Source organism: Ranitomeya variabilis, chromosome 3 (genome assembly GCF_051348905.1).
Source record: "Ranitomeya variabilis isolate aRanVar5 chromosome 3, aRanVar5.hap1, whole genome shotgun sequence".
Classification (NCBI taxonomy): Eukaryota; Metazoa; Chordata; class Amphibia; order Anura; family Dendrobatidae; genus Ranitomeya; species Ranitomeya variabilis.
Genome location: NC_135234.1, coordinates 592040748 through 592058551, shown reverse-complemented (window position 1 = coordinate 592058551; position 17804 = coordinate 592040748). Strand labels below are relative to the sequence as shown.

The 17804-nt window shown below is 50.2% G+C and overlaps 2 long non-coding RNA genes across 2 annotated transcripts in view; both read left to right on the top strand.

Annotated features, from left to right (window-relative positions):
- The window catches only part of LOC143818416 (uncharacterized), a 28625-nt gene extending 28532 nt beyond the window's left edge, over positions 1-93 (top strand). Inside the window, exon 4 of the long non-coding RNA XR_013224527.1 lies at positions 60-93. This is a non-coding gene — a long non-coding RNA (uncharacterized LOC143818416). The remainder of the gene's footprint in view (positions 1-59) is intronic.
- Positions 94-13000: 12907 nt separating this feature from the next.
- On the top strand, positions 13001-17324 carry LOC143816641 (uncharacterized). Its single transcript, XR_013223970.1, has 2 exons — positions 13001-13341; positions 17016-17324. It is a non-coding gene; the product is annotated as an uncharacterized LOC143816641 (long non-coding RNA).
- The last annotated feature ends 480 nt before the right edge of the window (positions 17325-17804 follow it).

The following is a 17804-nucleotide window of genomic DNA, read 5'->3' as shown; positions in this document are numbered from 1 at the left end:
ACAGTGTTATAAGCTTTATTACTTTTTGATAAGACTATCTCTTCCATACATTTTTGCAGAGGAGGCAGGCTGTGAAAAGGTTGGAGATAAGCTATGCTATGTGCTACTAGACTTCAGTAATGAAGCAGAGGAAAGGACCTGATATTGTCTGAAGCATCTGATCCCACTGTGAAAACTGGCACTGACGTGAACGGCAGTTTTCTTCAATCACTCTCATCAGAAAATATTGAATCCAGCCCTAGGAGCTTGTGCAGTAACATAGTAAGAACAGCAGTATATTTTATCCCGCTAATCCCCAAAAAAATCCATTCACTGTCCTGCTGCTTATTGTCGTAGTGTTTCCTATGATGTATTACTTAAATGAGAATATCTGTCAAATATTTAGAATTTTATTCCCAATAGAATAAAGTTGTGTAGACACAACATTGATGTGCGACAGAAGAAATATTCTCTGTTGTAGCTTTTCATAAATCTCTGAATGCTGTGAGCAGTATGCTCTGGTATTACAGCATGGTGTTTCTTACACATTAGATAATAATACACTCCAAAAAATAAAGCAGAATCGATATATTGCTTTTGTCTTTTTATCAAAGCAAACTATTCCACTTTCACAAATATTTGAATTGCTTTTACTGCAAATAAACTGTCCTGTATTCTCGAAATATTGGCTAGAGAGTGACCATGTATCGACAAGTATATGGCTAAAATATGACCTAGACTTATGGATCTGCCTCTAGGAAGTAATAGTTTACTTTTTCTGTTCTCTGACTCTTCTATTGAGTGAGGCAGTTGGTGAGCTTCATTTGGAGCACTGTTAAGTATTGATTAAGAAGAGGAAAAATCAATTTATTCATAAACCTTTTTGTATTAGATTATATGTGCTCTCTTGCATCTTGAATGTGCCCACTAAAGATCCAAAAACTGATTAAAGCATGTGTCAAATGTAAGGTAATATATAATGGCTCTAGCAAAAGTATTCCACCCCACCTCCCTTGACTTTTTACCTATTTTGTTACATTGCAACCTGTGTTTAACCCTTTTACCCCCAAGGGTGGTTTGCACGTTAATGACCGGGCCAATTTTTACAATTCTGACCACTGTCCCTTTATGAGATTATAACTCTGGAATGCTCAGGGGCGGGCTGGGCCGGGTGGCAAAGATGCAAATGCCCCCCGGGCCGCTCCCCCAGCAGCTGCTCAGGGCCGGCCGCCTGGTGGTGGCTGTGCAGCTGCACATCAAATTATGCATGGCCGTGTGCGCTGCACTGTGACGCGGCCAGGAGCAGTCACAGTCAGCGCACACGTCCACGCCGGTTCCGGGAGCTGTGCGCGGCTGTTACCTTGATGGCTGCACAGCTCCTGCTCCCTCTATGATCTCTCTATGCTTCCTGGTCAGATGTCAGGCTTGCGCGATGATGTAATTGCGCACGCGCCGACATGTCCCGACCAGGATGCTAGAAGCAGAGAGGCGCTGCAGGGGAGCGAGTGGTGATGTAAGTATAAAAAAACTTTTTTTTTTTTTTTTTTTTTAAATGAAATGGTGGGTAACTGCAAATGAAGAAGTGGGGAGGGGTGAAAGGAGGACTGCACATGATGGAATTTGGGGGTTAAAGGAGGACTGCACATGATGGAATTTGGGGGGTTAAAGGAGGCTGCACATGATGGAATTTGGGGGTTAAAGGAGGCTGCACATGATGGAATTTGGGGGTTAAAGGAGGCTGCACATGATGGAATTTGGGGGGTGAAAGGAGGACTGCACATGATGAAATTTGGGGGTAAAGAGGCTGCACATGATGGAATTTGGGGGGTAAAGGAGGCTGCACATGATGGAATTTGGGGGGATAAAGGAGGCTGCACATGATGGAATTTGGGGGGTTAAAGGAGGCTGCACATGATGGAATTTGGGGGGGTAAAGGAGGCTGCACATGATGGAATTTGGGGGGTTAAAGGAGGCTGCACATGATGGAATTTTGGGGGTTAAAGGAGGCTGCACATGATGGAATTTGGGGGTTAAAGGAGGACTGCACATGATGGAATTTTGTTGGTTAAAGGAGGCTGCACATGATAGAATTTGGGGGGTGAAAGGAGGACTGCACATGATGGAATTTGGGGGGGTTAACGGAGGCTGCACATGATGGAGTTTGGGGGGTTAAAGGAGGACTGCACATGATGGAATTTGGGGGGTGAAATGTGGACTGCAAATGATGGAATTTGGGGGGTAAAGGAGGCTGCACATGATGGAATTTGGGAGGATAAAGGAGGCTGCACATGATGGAATTTGGGGGGTTAAAGGAGGCTGCACATGATGGAATTTGGGGGGTAAAAGGAGGACTGCACATGATGGAATTTGGGGGGTGAAAGGAGGACTGCACATGATGGAATTTGAGGGGTTAAAGGAGGCTGCACATGATGGAATTTGGGGGGTTAAAGGAGGACTGCACATGATGGAATTTGGGGGGTGAAAGCAGGACTGCACATGATGGAATTTGGAGGGTTAAAGGAGGCTGCACATGATGGAATATGGGGGGTTAAAGGAGGCTGCACATGATGGAATTTGGGGGGTTAAAGGAGGCTGCACATGATGGAATTTGGGGGGTGAAAAGAGGCTGCACATGATTGAATTTGGGGGGGGAGGAGGCTGAACATGATGGAATTTGGGGTGTGAAAGGAGGACTGCACATGATGGAATTTGGGGGGTTAAAGGAGGCTGCACATAATGGAATTTGGGGGGTTAAAGGAGGCTGCACATGATGGAATTTTGGGGGTTAAAGAGGCTGCACATGATGGAATTTGGGGGGTTAAAGGAGGCTGCACATGTTGGAATTTGGGGGGTCAAAGGAGGCTGCACATGATGGAATTTGGGGGGTGAAAGGAGGACTGCACATGATGGAATTTGCGGGGTGAAAGGAGGCTGCACATGATGGAATTTGGGGGGTGAAAGGAGGACTGCACATGATGGAATTTGCGGGGTGAAAGGAGGCTGCACATGATGGAATTTGGGGGTTAAAGGAGGCTGCACATGGAATTTGGGGGGTTAAAGGAGGACTGCACATGATGGAATTTGGGGGGTTAAAGGAGGACTGCACATGATGGAATTTGGGGGGTTAAAGGAGGCTGCACATGATGGAATTTGTGGGGTTAAAGGAGGCTGCACATGATGGAATTTGGGGGGTTAAAGAGGCTGCACATGATTGAATTTGGGGGGGGGAAAGGAGGCTGCACATGATGGAATTTGGGGGGTGAAAGGAGGACTGCACATGATGGAATTTGGGGGGTTAAAGGAGGCTGCACATAATGGAATTTGGGGGGTTAAAGGAGGCTGCACATGATGGAATTTTGGGGGTTAAAAAGGCTGCACATGATGGAATTTGGGGGGTTAAAGGAGGCTGCACATGATGGAATTTGGGGGGTTAAAGGAGGCTGACATGATGGAATTTGGGGGGCGAAAGGAGGACTGCACATGATGGAATTTGCGCGGTGAAAGGAGGCTGCACATGATGGAATTTGGGGGTTAAAGGAGGCTGCACATGATGGAATTTGAGGGGTTAAAGGAGGACTGCACATGATGGAATTTGGGGGGTTAATGGAGGCTGCACATGATGGAATTTGGGGGGTTAAAGGAGGACTGCACATGATGGAATTTGGGGGGTAAAGGAGGCTGCACATGATGGAATTTGGGGGGTTAAAGGAGGCTGCACATGATGGAATTTGGGGGGTTAGAGGAGGCTGCACATGATGAATTTTGGGGAGTTACAGGAGGCTGCACATGATGGATTTTGGGGAGTTACAGGAGGCTGCACATGATGGAATTTGGGGGGTTAAAGGACGCTGCACATGATGGAATTTGGGGGGTTAATGGAGGCTGCACATGATGGAATTTGGGGGGTTAAAGGAGGCTGCACATGATGGAATTTGGGAGGTAAAGGAGGCTGCACATGATGGAATTTGGGAGGGTTAAAGGAGGCTGCACATGATGGAATTTGGGGGTTATGGAGACAGCATATGATGAAGGGGAGTGGGGCCGCACATGATGGAATTTGGGGGTTAAAGGAGGCTGCACATGATGAGGGGAGTGGGACCGCACATGATGGAATTTGGGGGTTAAGGAGACTGCAATTGATGGAATTTGGGGGGTTAAAGGAGGACTGCACATGATGGAATTTAGGGGGTAAAGGAGGCTGCACATGATGGAATTTGGGGGGTTAAAGGAGGCTGCACATGATGGAATTTGGGGGGTTAGAGGAGGCTGCACATGATGGATTTTGGGGAGTTACAGGAGGCTGCACATGATGGAATTTGGGGGGTTAAAGGAGGCTGCACATGATGGAATTTGGGGGGTTAAAGGAGGCTGCACATGATGGAATTTGGGGGGTGAAAAGAGGCTGCACATGATTGAATTTGGGGGGAGGAAGGAGGCTGCACATGATGGAATTTGGGGTGTGAAAGGAGGACTGCACATGATGAAATTTGGGGGGTTAAAGGAGGCTGCACATAATGGAATTTGGGGGGTTAAAGGAGGCTGCACATGATGGAATTTTGGGGGTTAAAGAGGCTGCACATGATGGAATTTGGGGGGTTAAAGGAGGCTGCACATGTTGGAATTTGGGGGGTTAAAGGAGGCTGCACATGATGGAATTTGGGGGGTGAAAGGAGGACTGCACATGATGGAATTTGCGGGGTGAAAGGAGGCTGCACATGATGGAATTTGGGGGGTGAAAGGAGGACTGCACATGATGGAATTTGCGGGGTGAAAGGAGGCTGCACATGATGGAATTTGGGGGGTTAAAGAGGCTGCACATGATTGAATTTGGGGGGTTAAAGAGGCTGCACATGATTGAATTGGGGGGGGAAAGGAGGCTGCACATGATGGAAATTGGGGGGTGAAAGGAGGACTGCACATGATGAAATTTGGGGGGTTAAAGGAGGCTGCACATAATGGAATTGGGGGGGTTAAAGGAGGCTGCACATGATGGAATTTTGGGGGTTAAAGAGGCTGCACATGATGGAATTTGGGGGGTTAAAGGAGGCTGCACATGATTGAATTTGGGGGGTTAAAGGAGGCTGCACATGATGGAATTTGGGGGGTGAAAGGAGGACTGCACATGATGGAATTTGCGGGGTGAAAGGAGGCTGCACATGATGGAATTTGGGGGTTAAAGGAGGCTGCACATGATGGAATTTGGGGGGTTAAAGGAGGACTGCACATGATGGAATTTGGGGGGTTAAAGGAGGACTGCACATGATGGAATTTGGGGGGTAAAGGAGGCTGCACATGATGGAATTTGTGGGGTTAAAGGAGGCTGCACATGATGGAATTTGGGGGGTTAGAGGAGGCTGCACATGATGAATTTTGGGGAGTTACAGGAGGCTGCACATGATGGATTTTGGGGAGTTACAGGAGGCTGCACATGATGGAATTTGGGGGGTTAAAGGACGCTGCACATGATGGAATTTGGGGGGTTAATGGAGGCTGCACATGATGGAATTTGGGGGGTTAAAGGAGGCTGCACATGATGGAATTTGGGAGGTAAAGGAGGCTGCACATGATGGAATTTGGGAGGGTTAAAGGAGGCTGCACATGATGGAATTTGGGGGTTATGGAGACAGCATATGATGAAGGGGAGTGGGGCCGCACATGATGGAATTTGGGGGTTAAAGGAGGCTGCACATGATGAGGGGAGTGGGACCGCACATGATGGAATTTGGGGGTTAAGGAGACTGCAAATGATGGAATTTGGGGGGTTAAAGGAGGACTGCACATGATGGAATTTAGGGGGTAAAGGAGGCTGCACATGATGGAATTTGGGGGGTTAAAGGAGGCTGCACATGATGGAATTTGGGGGGTTAGAGGAGGCTGCACATGATGGATTTTGGGGAGTTACAGGAGGCTGCACATGATGGAATTTGGGGGGTTAAAGGAGGCTGCACATGATGGAATTTGGGGGGTTAAAGGAGGCTGCACATGATGGAATTTGGGGGGTGAAAAGAGGCTGCACATGATTCAATTTGGGGGGGGGAAGGAGGCTGCACATGATGGAATTTGGGGTGTGAAAGGAGGACTGCACATGATGGAATTTGGGGGGTTAAAGGAGGCTGCACATAATGGAATTTGGGGGGTTAAAGGAGGCTGCACATGATGGAATTTTGGGGGTTAAAGAGGCTGCACATGATGGAATTTGGGGGGTTAAAGGAGGCTGCACATGTTGGAATTTGGGGGGTTAAAGGAGGCTGCACATGATGGAATTTGGGGGGTGAAAGGAGGCTGCACATGATGGAATTTGGGGGGTGAAAGGAGGACTGCACATGATGGAATTTGCGGGGTGAAAGGAGGCTGCACATGATGGAATTTGGGGGGTTAAAGAGGCTGCACATGATTGAATTTGGGGGGTTAAAGAGGCTGCACATGATTGAATTGGGGGGGGAAAGGAGGCTGCACATGATGGAAATTGGGGGGTGAAAGGAGGACTGCACATGATGAAATTTGGGGGGTTAAAGGAGGCTGCACATAATGGAATTGGGGGGGTTAAAGGAGGCTGCACATGATGGAATTTTGGGGGTTAAAGAGGCTGCACATGATGGAATTTGGGGGGTTAAAGGAGGCTGCACATGATTGAATTTGGGGGGTTAAAGGAGGCTGCACATGATGGAATTTGGGGGGTGAAAGGAGGACTGCACATGATGGAATTTGCGGGGTGAAAGGAGGCTGCACATGATGGAATTTGGGGGTTAAAGGAGGCTGCACATGATGGAATTTGGGGGGTTAAAGGAGGACTGCACATGATGGAATTTGGGGGGTTAAAGGAGGACTGCACATGATGGAATTTGGGGGGTAAAGGAGGCTGCACATGATGGAATTTGTGGGGTTAAAGGAGGCTGCACATGATGGAATTTGGGGGGTTAGAGGAGGCTGCACATGATGGATTTTGGGGAGTTACAGGAGGCTGCACATGATGGATTTTGGGGAGTTACAGGAGGCTGCACATGATGGAATTTGGGGGGTTAAAGGACACTGCACATGATGGAATTTGGGGGGTTAATGGAGGCTGCACATGATGGAATTTGGGGGGATAAAGGAGGCTGCACATGATGGAATTTGGGAGGTAAAGGAGGCTGCACATGATGGAATTTGGGGGGGGTTAAAGGAGGCTGCACATGATGGAATTTGGGGGTTATGGAGACAGCATTTGATGAAGGGGAGTGGGGCTGCACATGATGGAATTTGGGGGATAAAGGAGGCTGCACATGATGAGGGGAGTGGGACCGCACATGATGGAATTTGGGGGTTAAGGAGACTGCAAATGATGGAATTTGGGGGGTTAAAGGAGGACTGCACATGATGGAATTTGGGGGGTAAAGGAGGCTGCACATGATGGAATTTGGGGGGTTAAAGGAGGCTGCACATGATGAAATTTGGGGGGGGTTAGAGGAGGCTGCACATGATGGATTTTGGGGAGTTACAGGAGGCTGCACATGATGGAATTTGGGGGGTTAAAGGAGGCTGCACATGATGGAATTTGGGGGGTTAATGGAGGCTGCACATGATGGAATTTAGGGGTTAAAGGAGGCTGCACATGATGGAATTTGGGAGGTAAAGGAGGCTGCACATGATGGAATTTGGGGGGTTAAAGGGGGCTGCACAGGATGGAATTTGGGGGTTATGGAGACAGCATATGATGAAGGGGAGTGGAGCCGCACATGATGGAATTTGGGGGTTAAAGGAGGCTGCACATGATGAGGGGAGTGGGACCGCACATGATGGAATTTGGGGGTTAAGGAGAATGCAAATGACAAAGGGAATTGGGGCCAAACATGATGGACTATGGGGGTTAAGGAGAATGCACATGACGAAGGGGAGTGTGGGCCGCACATGATGGAGTTTGGGGGTTAAAGGAGGCTGCACATGATGAAGGGGAGTGGGGCCGCACATGATGGAGTTTGGTGGTTAAGGAGACTGCACATGATGAAGGAGGAGTTGAGCTGCACATGATGAAGTGGGGGAGTTGGGCTGCACATGATGAAGTGGGGGTAAGGGGGACTGCACATGAAGTGGGAGGTAAGGGGGACTGCACATGATGGGGGACTCGTAAGCTTGCAATATATGAGGTTGCATAATAACCAATTATATATTGATTGTGGGTGGACCTCTGTATTCAGATGTGTAGTGTAGAAGAAAGGGAAAATGTGGGGAATGAGCTCTAGAAGCGGTGCTCTAGGTAACTGTGTTATTTTATGAAGAGGCGAGTCTTGGCTGGAAGAAACGACGGTGGTCTGTGCTGCATGAATGAGAAAAGCAAAGATGAAGGACTTCAGCTACAGACGTCACTGGTGAGTCAGTGTATTACCTGTACACTGACACTATACACTGTATACTACAAGATACAGAGCTCCTGTGTATAATGTCACTGGCAGTGGTGATCACTGTATTACCTGTACACTGGCACTTTTTACAGAGCTACTGTGTATAATGTCACTGGTGATCACTGTATTACCTGTACACTGACAGTAAATACGGAGTTCCTGTATACAATAGCACTTAGTATTGTGGGGGTTTTTAAATTAATGATCAGTATTGCAGTATTCAGTCACTATGTGATGTTAATATGTGGTCTGGTCATGGTGTGGCGGTATTTGTTCCTTGTATGTGGTATTATTGGTCATCATGTGGTGGTAATATGTGGTCTGGACATGGTGCGTTGGTATTTGTTTAGTGATGAGCGAGCATACTCGTTACTCGAGATTTCCCGAGAACGCTCGGGTGTCCTCCGAGTATTTTTTAGTGCTCGGAGATTTCGTTTTCAGCACCGCAGCTAAATTACTTATATCTCTTAGCCAGCATAAGTACATGTGTGGGTTGCCTGGTTTGTAGGGAATCCCCACATGTACTTATGCTGGCTAACAGATGTAAATCATTCAGCTGCGGCGCTGAAAACTAAATCGACGAGCACTAAAAAATACTCGGAGGATACCCGAGCGTGCTCGGGAAATCTTGCGTAACGAGCATACACGCTCATCACTATATTTGTTCCTTGTAAGTGGTATTATTCAGTCACTATGTGCTGGTAATATGTGGTCTGGTCATGGTGTGGCGGTATTTGTTCCTTGTATGTGGTATTATTCGGTCACTGTGGTGGTAATGTGTGGTCTGGTCATGGTGTGACGATATTTGTCCCTTGTACTGTCATGTGGTATTTATGGTTGTTTAAAACAAAATGTAAATGTATGTCACTCATTCCCTAAAGAAAAATCCATAAAAATATATTTATTTTTAATAGTTTAGAGTAGAGTAGGGCCCGGCCGAAAGAGTCTACCGAGTCGTGGTGTCAACTTAAAAATTCTTTTCGCCAGAACAAAAGCTGCTGGTTATTAATGTGATCTGGTGTTTGATGGGAACTGTTAATATCTGATTGGTGAGGACATGGTGGAGGAGTTGAGTTATTCCAAGAATGAGCAGTGGGACAGTGGATGTGGAGCCTGAACGGAGTCTCAAGGGAACCCGAAAATGTTGCCAGTATGGGGCCCCGAAATTCCTAGTGGAAACCTGGTCTGTCTCATAAGCTGCAGACCGCAGCTTCCTGAGACTTCAGTGTGCTGACGCAGACGGGGCGATGACATTATTGCCTCATGCCGCTCTGCGGACCAGAAGAGAAAAATATGGGGGAGAACTGGGGCCATCCTACTATATATATGGGGAGAACTGGGGTAATCATTATAGATATTTAGGGAGAACACACACACAAATACACACACACACGCAACTTGTACCATCGTCCTATATTTGTGGAGGGAACTGGGGCCATCGCACTTCCTATACTATATATGCGGGGACCATCATACTATTTATGTGGGGCAGTGGGATACCTTCATACTATATATATCATCATACATCATATGGGGCTGTGGGGCCACCATATTCCATATAGGGGGCTGCAGAGACATGTGTTATGATCTGGTGGCCTAAGAGCAGCATGAGACGTACTCTGGAGAAGGTGGTACCTGTACTGACCGCAGACCCTGAACTTAACACCGCAACTAGAAGTAGCCGTGGAATGTACCTAGCGCTCCCTAGACATCTCAACACAGCCGGAGGACTAATTACCCCTAAAGATAGAAAAGGGAAAACTATCTTGCCTCAGAGAAAATCCCCAAAAGATAGGCAGCCCCCCACAAATATTGACTGTGAGAGGAGAGGGAAAAAACATACACAGACTGAAATGAGAATTTAGCAAAGGAGGCCACTTCTAGCTAAATAGAAAGGATAGGACAGAGTACTATGCGGTCAGTATTAAAACACTAGAAAATATCCACCACAGAAAATACAAAATCTCCACAGCTAACTAAAGATATGGAGGGTATATCTGCATCTCCAGAGATACCAGCTTGGCTAAACAAATCCTTATACAGACCAAGCTGGACAAGACAAAAACATGGAAAAGAACTAAACAATAAGGCTACAGAATGGACAGCAAAAATCAAGGCCAGAACTTATCTTTGTTGAAATGAACTGCAAAGCAGAAGAGACCAGGCAGGGATGTGAATCCTCCAGGAACAATGGACAACTGGCACTGACTAAAGGGTGAAGCAAGACTAAATAGCCCAGTCAAAATTGCAAAAAGTGAACACACCTGATAAATGCTGCGATTCAGAGACAGCAGCGCTACCACTTACAACCACCGGAGGGAGCCCAAGAGCAGAATTCACAACAGTACCCCCCCTTGAGGAGGGGTCACCGAACCCTCACCAGAGCCCCCAGGCCGATCCGGACGAGCCAAATGAAAGGCACGAACCAAATCATCAGCATGAACATCGGAGGCAACAACCCAAGAATTATCCTCCTGGCCATAACCCTTCCATTTGACAAGATACTGAAGCTTCCGCCTCAAAAAACGAGAATCCAAAATCTTCTCAACCACATACTCCAACTCTCCATCAATCAACACCGGGGCAGGAGGATCAACAGAGGGAACAACGGGCACCACATATTTCCGCAACAAAGATCTATGAAAAACATTATGAATGGAACAAGAGGCTGGAAGGGCCAAACGAAAAGACACTGGATTGATAATCTCAGAAATCCTATAAGGGACAATAAACCGAGGCTTAAACTTAGGGGAAAACACCTTCATAGGGACATGACGGGTAGACAACCAGACCAAATCCCCAACCCGAAGCCGGGAACCAACACACCGACGACGGTTAGCAAAACGCTGAGCCCCCTCCTGAGACAACACCAAATTGTCAACAACATGAGCCCAAATTTGCTGCAACCTGTCAACCACCGAGTCCACCCCAGGACAATCAGAAGGCTCAACCTGCCCCGAAGAAAAACGAGGATGAAAACCAGAGTTACAAAAGAAGGGTGAAACCAAGGTAGCAGAACTAGCCCGATTATTAAAGGCAAACTTGGCCAATGGCAAGAAAGCCACCCAATCATCCTGATCAGTGTCACCACCTCGCGGTCCGGGGCACCTACTTTCTCTTCCCCGCCTGTTCTTACCTCCTCCGGTTCTGTCCTGAGCCAGCAGGGTCATGCTCCGGTCATCCGCCGGCGCTCCGGGGCCCATCCCTGCAGACATGCTGCCCGGGTCCTTGCTCCCATGTCTGCTGCACTTCCTCGTTCCTCTCCCTCTCCTAGGGAGTGCATAGGGGGCGGGCAGGCCAGCTCTCTGGCTTCTTAAACGGCCAGCCCGTTCCTACTCACTGCCCCTCCTCCCGGCCTATCACCTGCAGGCTGGAGGGATAAAAGGATCTCAGTCACTCCTGGACTCCGCCTGGGCAACTTCTATTATCCTGAAGTTGCTGCTCCAGGTCTTGTCCTGCTATGCTTACCAATCCAGTTTGCCTGCCTTACTCTGTGTTCCTTTTTCCCCTAGGATCGTGTCTGGCCTTCTCGGCATCCTGTGTCCTGGATCCTGGACGGTTCCCTGCAGTCTTCAGCCTGCTTCCTAGTTCCACGTTCTGCCCTGTCTTTTCAGTTCATTTCTCCCCAGCCTCCTAGGTCGGTTTAACACAGGTGTCTGCTTCATCGGACCCTCTATTGGTGGTCAAGGGGAAATCCCTGTATAGGGGTCACTCCAAGCCTTGGACTCCTTAGAGGCACCCTGGTGTTGTGGTCCTGTGGCCCTCCTTTGGGGAGTCTCCCCTAGTATTTGTATTACTTTACAATAAAGCTTTTAACCTGCTTTCTTAGTCTGGCTCTCCCTTCCTGGTATCAGCAACCGCTGTATTTGCGGTCCAGAGGGTCCACCCGATAGACCCATCTGTAGGGCATGACAGATTTTGCCCAGGCCATGGACCCCGCTGATGCCAGGTTCGATGCTCAGAGGGAGCTTGCTAGTCTCCGCCAGAGCCAGGAACAGGTTGTTGTGTTCATGCGGACCCTTGAGGCCCGTCTAGGTTCCCCTCAGGGGGTGGATGCATCTTACTCCTCTCATCTTGCAGATCTACATCAAGAGCTGGATCAACAAGGACGGATACAGACCCAGATGCTGGAGTACATGACGTCTGTGGACGAGCGGCTCTCGAATCTACAGCGGTCTCCTCCTGCCCCGGTTACTGCACCCGTGTTGGGTCCCGTTGCCGTAGGAGGCGTCTTCTCTTCCCCTCGTCTCTGCAAACCCACCAGGTACTCTGGGGATCCAAAAATGTGCAGGGTTTTCATCAACCAATGTCAGCTGCATTTCAGGCTTCTCCCTCATCAATACCCTACGGATGTGGCGAAAGTGGCCTTTCTGGCATCACACCTGGAGGGCGAGGCCTTGGCCTGGTTCAACCCACTACTGGAGAGAGAGGACCCCATTGTATCTGATCTGCGGTCCTTCTTGGACACCTTCCGGAAGATCTTTGATGAGCCAGGTCGAGTGGCTTCGGCCACGGAGGAGTTGTTCAGCTTACAGCAAGGTACTCTCTCGGTTGGCCAATACGCCATACAGTTTCGCACTTTGGCTTCGGAGCTTCGCTGGTCTGACGAGCCCCTGATCGGTGTCTTCCGGAGAGGGTTATCCAGTCACCTGAAGGACGAGCTTGCCGTACGAGACCTCCCCGATACCCTGGACGAATACATCTCCCTTGCCGTCCGGATGGACCGCCGCCTACAAGAACGCACCAAGGAGAGAGCCCAGGAGAGAAGACCACCTCGATTGGCACCCTCTTTTCAGAGGCCCCTGTTACCAGGTAACGCCTCGTCTGCCGAAGCACCCGAACCCATGGAGGTGGATCGTCTCCGGCTGAGTCCCCGGGAGCGTGAGGAGAGAGTCGCCCGGAGGTTGTGTCTCTATTGTGGTGGCTCCAACCACTTCCGCCGGCAATGTCCCAGAAGACCGGAAAACTCCTCCACCTAGGACAGGTAAGAGAGGCCATCCTAGGTGAGAGTGATACCTCTCTACCATTAACTGTTTCCATACAGGTGAAAATTGGTGACAGGCGGTTCTCAGAGTTGGCGTATTTGGACTCGGGATCTGCAGGTAACTTTATTCAGCGAGACATGGCTCTCCGCCTCGGCATCCCTATACACCCCCTGCAGCATCCCCGCACCATCACCTCCGTTGATGGGAGACCCCTACAAGACTCCGTTGAGGGCATTACCAGTGAGGTGGAGATTCAGATTGGAGCTCTCCATACAGAGAGGATTGCCTTTCTCGTGCTACCCACTCTCTCCCCACCTTTCTTGCTCGGTCTGCCATGGCTGCGTATGCATGAGCCAGTCATAGACTGGCGAAGTGGGGAGATCCAGCGTTGGGGTTCGGCCTGCCATAGCCATTGCCTGCTGTCCGTCCGGCCTATCCGTTTGCCTCCCTCACCTACGTCCTTGCCTGGACTTCCGGAGGCCTACTGGGCATATGCGGACGTCTTCGATAAACGAGAAGCAGAGGTCTTGCCCCCGCACAGGCCTTATGATTGTCCCATCGATTTGGTTCCAGGTGCCTCTTTTCCTACAGGACGAATCTACCCACTGTCCCCTGCTAAGACTCAGGCGATGTCAGAATACGTCACAGACAGCTTGGCCCGGGGATTCATCCAGAGGTCCACATCCCCTGTCGGAGCCGGGTTCTTCTACGTGAAAAAGAAGGACGGGTCTTTGCGTCCTTGCATTGACTACCGTGGATTAAACGCCATCACGGTAAAGAATAAGTACCCTCTGCCTCTTATTCCAGAACTCTTCGATCGGCTCCGGGGAGCCCGGTTGTTCACCAAGCTGGACCTGCGAGGGGCTTACAACCTTGTCCGCATCCGGGCCGGTGATGAGTGGAAAACCGCCTTCAACACCCGTGATGGTCACTTCGAATACCGGGTGATGCCCTTCGGACTGTGCAATGCACCAGCCGTTTTCCAGGAGTTCGTGAACGACGTCTTCTGTGACTTGCTGTACGTATGTGTTGTGGTATACCTAGATGACATCTTGGTTTTCTCCCCAGACCTACCCACACACAGAAGAGACGTCCGACGAGTTCTCCTTCGATTACGGGAGAACCGCTTGTACGCCAAGTATGAGAAATGCCTCTTCGAGCGGTCTTCTCTGCCGTTCCTTGGATACATCGTCTCTGACTCTGGGCTGGAGATGGATCCTGATATAGTGTCAGCCATCATGAACTGGCCTCGGCCGGTCGGGATCAAAGCCATCCAGCGCTTCTTGGGATTCGCCAACTACTACCGGCAGTTTATCCCGCACTTCTCGGATCTGGTCAAGCCCCTCACTGCACTCACACGCAAGGGAACACCTGCTAATGGATGGGCTCCAGAGGCTGAGTGCTCCTTCCAGGCACTCAAACGGGCCTTCTCCTCCGCACCAGCCCTGCACAGGCCCGTCGCTGAGAAGCAGTTCTTTCTGGAGGTGGACGCATCCTCCACAGGTGCCGGGGCCGTCCTCACGCAGAGAGCCGCCTCCGGACGTAAGGTCTCTTGCGGCTTCTTTTCGAAGGCCTTTTCCCCCTGTGAGCGGAATTACTCCATTGGTGACCGTGAGTTGCTTGCCATCAAAATGGCCTTGGAGGAGTGGCGTTACCTCCTAGAGGGAGCAGTGCACCCGGTGGTGATCTACACTGACCACAAGAACTTGGCCTATCTCCACTCTGCCCAGAGGCTCAATCCTCGCCAGGCCCGTTGGTCTTTATTCTTTGCTCGGTTTGATTACCGTCTTCATTTTCGTCCCGCAGATAAGAATGTCAAGGCTGACGCCCTCTCCCGCTCTTTTCTTACCGACGATCATGAGGAGGAACCTCGTCCCATCATCGATCCATCCAAGGTGATCATGGTTGCACCGCTCCGACTGTCGCAGGTACCCCCAGGGAAGACGCTGGTGCCTGAACCTAATCGAGAACGCATCCTCCGCTGGGGACATTCCTCCTTACTAGCTGGGCACGCGGGTCTGACTAAGACCCTACAGTTGATCGGCCGGTACTACTGGTGGCCTGGGATGCGTCAAGAGGTGACAGACTACGTCTCTGCCTGTTCTTCCTGTGCCTGCAACAAGACCCCCAAACGGCTTCCCGCCGGTCAACTCTTGCCCTTGCCTGTACCATCAAAACCATGGCAACACATTGCGATGGACTTCATCACGGATCTTCCTGCATCCTCCGGGAATACTGTCATCTGGGTCGTGGTGGACAGATTTTCCAAGATGGGTCACTTCGTTTCTCTGCCTGGTCTTCCTTCGGCACCCAAGCTGGCCGAGTTGTTTGTTCTACATATCCTCCGGTTGCATGGGTTACCCTCCAACATTGTTTCCGATAGGGGAGTTCAATTCGTGTCCCGATTCTGGCGGTCTCTCTGCAGGAAACTCGATATTACCTTGGACTTCTCTTCGGCTTATCATCCACAGACTAACGGACAGGTGGAACGGGTAAACCAGGTGTTGGCAGGTTATCTACGGCACTTTGTCAACGCACACCACGACAACTGGACGTCCCTACTGCCTTGGGCGGAGTTCTCGTACAATAATCATGTTGGTGAGTCTCCACGTAACACTCCATTCTTTATTGTATATGGGCAGCACCCGAGGATCCCGACCCCCTTGGACATCGCTACTACCAATCCTGCAGCAGAGGCCGTGGCTCGTGACTTCGCCGACATCTGGAACAAGACTCGTGTAGCTCTTGAGAAAGCATCCCAGCGTATGAAGGACCATGCCGACAAAAGAAGACTTGATGCCCAGATGTTTCAACCGGGTGACAAGGTATGGTTATCAGCCAAGTACGTCCGCCTTAAGGTGCCCTCCTTCAAGCTCGGACCTCGGTACATCGGACCGTTCGAGGTGTCCCGGAGACTCAACGATGTGTGCTATCAGCTACAACTGCCTCCTTCTCTGCGAATACATCATTCTTTCCACCGTTCCCTCCTCAAGCCTGTGATCCTCAACCGCTTCTCCCAGGATCCGGGAGAGCGTCCTCCTCCTATATCGGCCAATGACGAGTATGAGGTCAGTGCCATTCTGGACGTGAAGAAGAGAGGGCGTGCCACATGGTACCTAGTCGACTGGAAGGGGTTTGGTCCTGAGGAGAGGTCCTGGGAACCGGAGGGCAACATCCATGCTCCTCGTCTCCTACGTCGGTTCCTTGCCAGTCGCTGCCCGGGGGGGCCTGGAGGGGGGGTACTGTCACCACCTCGCAGTCCGGGGCACCTACTTTCTCTTCCCCGCCTGTTCTTACCTCCTCCGGTTCTGTCCTGAGCCAGCAGGGTCACGCTCCGGTCATCCGCCGGCGCTCCGGGGCCCATCCCTGCAGACATGCTGCCCGGGTCCTTGCTCCCATGTCTGCTGCACTTCCTCGTTCCTCTCCCTCTCCTAGGGAGTGCATAGGGGGCGGGCAGGCCAGCTCTCTGGCTTCTTAAACGGCCAGCCCGTTCCTACTCACTGCCCCTCCTCCCGGCCTATCACCTGCAGGCTGGAGGGATAAAAGGATCTCAGTCACTCCTGGACTCCGCCTGGGCAACTTCTATTATCCTGAAGTTGCTGCTCCAGGTCTTGTCCTGCTATGCTTACCAATCCAGTTTGCCTGCCTTACTCTGTGTTCCTTTTTCCCCTAGGATCGTGTCTGGCCTTCTCGGCATCCTGTGTCCTGGATCCTGGACGGTTCCCTGCAGTCTTCAGCCTGCTTCCTAGTTCCACGTTCTGCCCTGTCTTTTCAGTTCATTTCTCCCCAGCCTCCTAGGTCGGTTTAACACAGGTGTCTGCTTCATCGGACCCTCTATTGGTGGTCAAGGGGAAATCCCTGTATAGGGGTCACTCCAAGCCTTGGACTCCTTAGAGGCACCCTGGTGTTGTGGTCCTGTGGCCCTCCTTTGGGGAGTCTCCCCTAGTATTTGTATTACTTTACAATAAAGCTTTTAACCTGCTTTCTTGGTCTGGCTCTCCCTTCCTGGTATCAGCAACCGCTGTATTTGCGGTCCAGAGGGTCCACCCGATAGACCCATCTGTAGGGCGTGACAATCAGCAGACACAAAGCATCTCAAATAAGTTTCCAAAGTCTGATTAGTTCGCTCGGTTTGGCCATTTGTCTGAGGATGAAATGCGGAAGAAAAAGACAAATCAATGCCCAGCCTAGCACAAAAGGCCCGCCAAAACCTAGAAACAAACTGGGAACCTCTATCGGACACAATATTCTCTGGAATGCCATGCAAACGAACCACATGCTGAAAAAATAACGGAACCAAATCAGAAGAGGAAAGCAACTTAGGCAAAGGTACCAAATGAACCATCTTAGAAAACCGGTCACAAACCACCCAGATAACTGACATCCTCTGGGAAACCGGAAGATCCAAAATAAAATCCATAGAAATATGCGTCCAAGGCCTCTCAGGGACCGGCAAAGGCAA